Genomic DNA, 6,617 nt, shown 5'->3' on the forward strand with positions numbered 1-6,617 from the left:
AAACAAACCAAATCAAGAAATGTGACAGATTTAATAACATTCATCAATTCTGTAACAATACCATTAGTTTGAACACGCTTGTACATGTTATTTCCTAATATAATTTTCCATGTTCCATTCCTTTACGACAGGAAAGATTGCAGAGATGAAGGTTTGATTCGCACAAATTGAATGGATATGTATTTGGTGTTGTCATAAGCAAAATTCTGCTATATATATTTTGGAGTGATATTGAATTAGATGACTCCGGGCAATATTTCTCGGTACGGAAGTGATAAGATTATACATGTTCAATCCTATATATGTCTGTATTAATACAACAGCGTATATACTGATACTGGTGTATTTTTTATTATGATGTGCGAAGTACTGCCAAAACTGTCTTTCATGTTTAATTCATAGAGTCAAGATTGTTTGATCGAACCTAATGTATTGAAAATGTATGAAAACAAAAATCAATTTGGAACACTACGATTGCTTAAAGTTTAGCATTACATTTAAACTATGCAAGGAACGTTTACCTTGTGGATGAGTTATTTAGTATTAGTTGCCATTGTTTGACGCTAATGCCACGATCTTCCATTTTTAAACCTGTTATACATATTCATTGTTTATAAATGGTTATCTGTATTTTGAAACACCTCGTTGAGTTATTGAATCCGTTGCTTGTCTTACCACTACATCCAGTGTTCGAACCTGTTAGGGAAAAACAGGTCTGTACCCTGAAGAAGGGACGAGGTCTAAAGAGGGCTTCAGTGGAAGTTGTCGACTTTAACTAATTACCAACAAATCTATACGATCACAAAACGACAAAATGAGTGACAACTGGTGCCCACTCTCTCTGGACCTGTCTCTCCTATTGCAATTTCAAGAAATCCAAAATATGGTATGCATAGCTATGCATGTCTAACTTGAGAAAGATCGCTCTAGTTTTTTTCTGATTTGTAGCTCCTTCAAACTTTAACTCTCAAAATTCAAGATTGCTGCCTGTTTGCGTTACCTGCCAGTTGGTAACCTTCTCGTGAAGTTAGCGCGATATCCCAAAAGCACTTTTTGAGAAATAGTGCTAATGAAATTTAACTCAAGAAAGCCACCTGTCGGATTCCATCCAAAGAAAGCTTCCGGAAAATATAACGGTTAAATGCCTTTTATTCTTCATAAAAAAACAAATATCACGATTTTCTATCTTAAGAAGAAGTCGTTTAAAGCAAAAATTGACAAACGACGGACGCTGCACCGCAGCAGAAGCTCAATTGCTCTTTTGGCCGAGACAAAATTGAGTCCGAGAAAATTGATAGCTGTTTTTCCCTGCTTAACGTTCAAACTTTAGGGTTATCGCAACAACTGGTTCCCCCTTTGGCAGTATACCCGCTGTTCTAGGAAGCGGTGGCATTTCAGTGAGATAGCACTATAAAGTCGGCTTCGGGTTCGCTGGTGAAATACTGTGCTGGGTGCAATGGGTGCAATTGGTACATGTAGTCACAACCAGAACTCAATATAATTAAAAACAAACAAACGGGGAAAACAGCTTGAATCCCCTCACAAATGTTTTTGGTAGACACATGAGTGTTAATTCTATCATTTGCACGAGTGTATAATTTTAAGTGTGTCTTATGTAATGTCATAACACTCGAATAACAACATGCATATATATAACTTTAACGCGTCTATCTTTACATATATGTACAGAAAATTGTAGATAATTAAAATATCTAACATGTAATATAGGCAAATATGGGATAGTTTATTTACATCTAATGTAAATTAACAGTAAAGGACCAAAGACTTAGACACTGTTTGTTAGATTTTTGGTTAAACGAAATACAATGATTATAACATCAGCAAATGAATAGTCGACATCAACTCTTATGGAATGTCGACCAGTGTGGTCGCTATGAACGCCTAAAGCTTTGAAACAAGGCTCATACGTCTATTTAATTGATTGACGTCGACACGTTATAGAAGATGAGAACACAATCCTGTATTTCATATATCATGGACATGCAGTTCATCTTCGAAGTGGACCCATTAGGCAGTCACGTTTTCAAATCTCAAAACGGAGAACTGTCGACGCTATTATTTCAAGAGCTTCGTTACAAAAACCCTTCCGGGCATCAGGAGTAAAACGGAATTATCGGTATAAGTAACACATTATATTCATTAGCTTTATAGATTAAGACCTTTATTTGGTTAACCTTCTCTATGATGAATGTTTACATCAGAGATGTCTGCGAATAACGGATTTTAATGACGTGTAGAAACATCACTAGTCAATTTCACAAACGGTGCCATTAGTTTAATGACTAACAGTAGCACAGTTCAGCAGCGCCACAATATCAAAGCCAATCAAATATTTCAACATAAGTTTTGCTTTGTGCCTCCGTTCAATAAAAACATGTGGCCCAATGGGCCTGCATCGCTCACTTGGTACAGATTTCACACGTTTTACCTTAAAATAGAACTACAGGCAAATATCAGTTTTAATGACGGAGTCATTTAAAGGTGATTCGCTTAAACAAACTCGATAGCTCTTCATCTGAGCATGCTGTATGTTTACGGCCCATGTATTTTGGTAATTCAGCAGATTAGGTTTATTGTGGGTTAAACCTCATCGAAGGTCGTATAAAGGCTGGTTCCTCTGAAGAAAAAATGAAGGGCAGCAGATTTGGATTCCTTAGGTTTATCAGTAGACGATTTTTTTTAACGCCACTTTCGACATATATTTAGTGGTTAAACAGTGTATTTATATATACATATATGTATAGTAATACCAATTAGCTACAGAAAAGACATAATGTTGAAATACCCTGTACAAATAGGGAACCCATGTTGAGCCCTGGAATCAATAATGATGATGTCTATTCCCCGTGGCGAGCTCCCGATTTCAAACGGTTATTGAGTTTTGTGAGTGTCGTTAATTATTCTAGAAGCTTTCGACACCATCAGCTACAGGAGTCATCACGAGATGTCTTTCGTATCGGTTGGCGACAATTGTTCCGCTTTTGGTGATGGTTAACGGGGCGTAATAATACAAAGACGACAAAATTAATAGGTGTAATTAGGTCGAAGCAGTTAAACCTTCCGCAGGATTTGCTATGACAAGCTATTCGTAAGAGTAAGGAACTCACTTGGGAAACCATGCTGACAATTGTTTCATGACAAGCGACAAATAATAAAAACATTTCTGAAAATGATTAAATATTATCAAGATAGTATCATCTAAAGAACAGATTTTTTTCTTTTTCTAACAATAGTAAAAGTTTCGCGAATATTAACACGGCAGCGAAGGTCATTATTGAAATTCATAACTGTTGTAGGTATCAATAATAACATGTCAGGCGTAATTCCGAATGCTATTTCAATATTCTACACCTGCGATATAGTCAAGATAACACGTATTGTCATTTTGGAATAACCTCAGAATTATTCCTTTCACACTAGAACATTTATGTTCTGTTTGATTAAAATAGTCTCTATCCAGCGAAAAGGGGTGCGTTCAAAACTCTGAGATAATTACAGTTACAAGATGCTAAATCACACACATTTTGTTGATTTTAATCATCTCGACGACCCTGAGCAGAACTTGTATTATTTTGAAACATAATCAGCGTTTGTGTCAGTATTGAATGAAGTTTCCAATCATTAATCTAGAGCGAAAACGAAGTGATAACCATAGCGCCGACATGCGATAATGATTTGATTCAGCACCAGCAGACAAACATATCGACCATGATTTGTGTTAAAACCTCACCATTTGTAGCCACGAATGGTGCAATGATAATCACCAGAGGCCTGACTTACGTGTTTCATTTGAGTAGTTATAATAAATTAGTAATATTTTTCATGTATGAATATACATCTCCTGCCTTTATTGTAGTACTTGCAAAGCATATTCTTCTCACTTTCCATATTCAATTCGATGGTTTCTCCCAAAACGCACGACATAGACCTTGGCTATTGCGCGATGTTAAACCAACAAACAAACACACATTGCAATTGATGATATGCATTAAGTCATATCTTTATGTACATATGTTTGAAGTAAAGTGGCAATAATTTTACCGTATTTTACATTGTTTCATCTAATTTTTAGATTGGAGTTGATATCATATCTATACGTTGCTTTGGTCATCTGGACATATATATATTTAAGTAATAATTTTGCCTGGAGTAATTGGTGTTCATTTCTGTTAATTTTTTCATATTAGGTCACCAGACCTAATTTAGGTTAATATTCAATAAATAGAGCACAATGCAGATGTAACTGTCACCTGGCGACTACGCAAAGACGCTACTTTTCTTGAACATATTTTACGGAACGAAATTCAACAATATAGTCAGTCATGCTTGAAGTCAACCATTTTACGATCGAGTTTGTCGCTTTTAAACAAGAGCATGAAAACAATTGTTTGTGTGTTTAAACATGAAACCGTATATTATGTTAAGTCATTTCTCAATTTGCACCAACCACGATTTTCAGCGCACAACGTTCGTCCATCGTCCGCACAAATGTGCGCAAGCAGTAATCGTCCAGATTCTTATCGTTTGCACATCGTGCACACATCGCCGGCACACCGCACATCTTGTAATGTTGTGCGATCCCACAGCTGCACTACGCACATATACATTGACTTGGGCCACTACGTACATATACATTGACTTGGGCCCCTACGTACATATACATTGACTTGGGCCCCTACGTACATATACATTGACTTGGGCCCCTACGTACATATACATTGACTTGGGCCAATACGTACATATACATTGACTTGGGCCACTTGGGCCACTACGTACATATACATTGACTTGGGCCACTACGTACATATACATTGACTTGGGCCACTTGGGCCACTACGTACATATACATTGACTTGGGCCATACGTAATGTTGTTTCAAGAAAGAGAACGGGGGCAATGCTTTAACAAACGCAATGTCATCCAGTTTGTCATGGGGTCCGATATTGCAACTCAACCCTAACGTGCCTATCACGTATGTGGTCTATAGGCTGATGGCGTTATAGCGAATGACAAAATTGACTAATGCCACAAAACAGTGCACGAATCTTGGCCCCGGGGACTCATAATCACTTTGTACGATACGCATGCAGTGGTTTACTGGTTTACAGCAAGTCTATTCTTGATTTCTTCAATGTCCCCTAAATAGAAGACAAGGAAGAAACCACCCGCGATGCTACAGATACCCCACATTTGTCGCCTTTTACGATCATACAGTTGGGCACACTAGGCCTATTCTTTCTCCGAGCCTGCACGGGTAGGTGCAAACAAAAATCCTTAAGTTATGAATTTCAAAATCTTGAGGAATACTGATGATTTCAAATTAAATTATTTGTAAAGTGTGCATGTTTATACCGTGCCACTAAAGTAACAGATGATAGATTCCACATACGTAGAAACCTGAACCTGTGTCGCATTCGTTGTCTTTTACGCAAAAAAAACCCAACATAACACGACACGACGCAATTTTTAGTTACAGATCTGATTAAGTTATGTTTGAATTACGACAGAATACTTCTTTATAAGCTTTGCGTGCTTGTTAGGTTTCAGCTCAAGCAGGGACCAATGTGCTTTGTAGCGTTTTTTCACAAACCTAGCTGCATTTTGCAAGGCCCTTGACGAGATGATTCCCTGGAGGTATAATGTGTCGACTTTAGTAAACATAATCTTCTTTCACTGGTACAAATAAAGTAATTTAAGTATCAGTTTGGAAATAAAAAGTTATCTTTGCTACATCGGATAAACGAATGTATATATATATACAATTAAAAAAAACCTTTACATTGTAATGTGAACTTTTTTGAGACCAGAATAGTCCTATGGAAACGAAAACCAACAGCCAGTATGTGCTTCATGGATAAAAACTAATACCATTTTAGAGCTAAAAATACGTCCACCGATCATTTGAGACAGGGAATTGAAATAATACACCTGGATTAGATAATTGCAAGCGGGAGAATATCAACCAAAATTAAGTTCGGATATTATGTGATTAATTCGGTAACGTCCTTTTAATTTCATTGTAATAGTCATTGGAAGAATTTTTTTCTTGTATGCTGATTTCCTATCCTTTAGAGTGAAAATATAAACAGGGGAAACATCAATTATTTTAGCTCGCTTTGAAAATAGGCATCGAATTTTAAAGAATAAGTATACAAATATTCAAACACCGACTCTTATTTTGCTTTAGTTCCATAAGCACTGACCTTTGCAACTTCCTTTGTCAATATATTTTGTTCTTTACCGTGCGCCGATATCACGCACCAAGTCGAGGTTTGATGGAGAGGACTTATTGAAGGCTGGAGAGTAGAGTGTTATATTGAGTATGAACGGCAGATGTTGGCTATCCTTATCAAGTCGGACATAGTTTTTTCGCACTGACAGGGTTGGTGACATCTTGGTACATACATATACATATGGAATTTCATTTTAAAGCGTTTGGTATAAAAACGTATAGTACATGTAATATCATCGATAATTAATATTGTCAGTCGTGTGATCACTGGTAAAAGTCATTTGAATAAATGTCTTTTAACGTAATTTTTCTTATCAAAAGTTAAAAATCACTGTACTAGATTGTTTTTAAGAGGGCGGGGGGA

General features: G+C 36.6%; 1 long non-coding RNA gene across 1 annotated transcript in view; it reads right to left on the minus strand.

The window, feature by feature from the left end:
• Positions 1-230: 230 nt before the first annotated feature.
• Positions 231-6,617, minus strand: part of LOC110459213 — a 17,882-nt gene continuing 11,495 nt past the window's right edge. Inside the window, exon 3 of the long non-coding RNA XR_002463875.1 lies at positions 231-244. This is a non-coding gene — a long non-coding RNA (uncharacterized LOC110459213). The remainder of the gene's footprint in view (positions 245-6,617) is intronic.

Source organism: Mizuhopecten yessoensis, unplaced genomic scaffold (assembly GCF_002113885.1).
Source record: "Mizuhopecten yessoensis strain PY_sf001 unplaced genomic scaffold, ASM211388v2 scaffold9987, whole genome shotgun sequence".
NCBI lineage: Eukaryota > Metazoa > Mollusca > Bivalvia > Pectinida > Pectinidae > Mizuhopecten > Mizuhopecten yessoensis.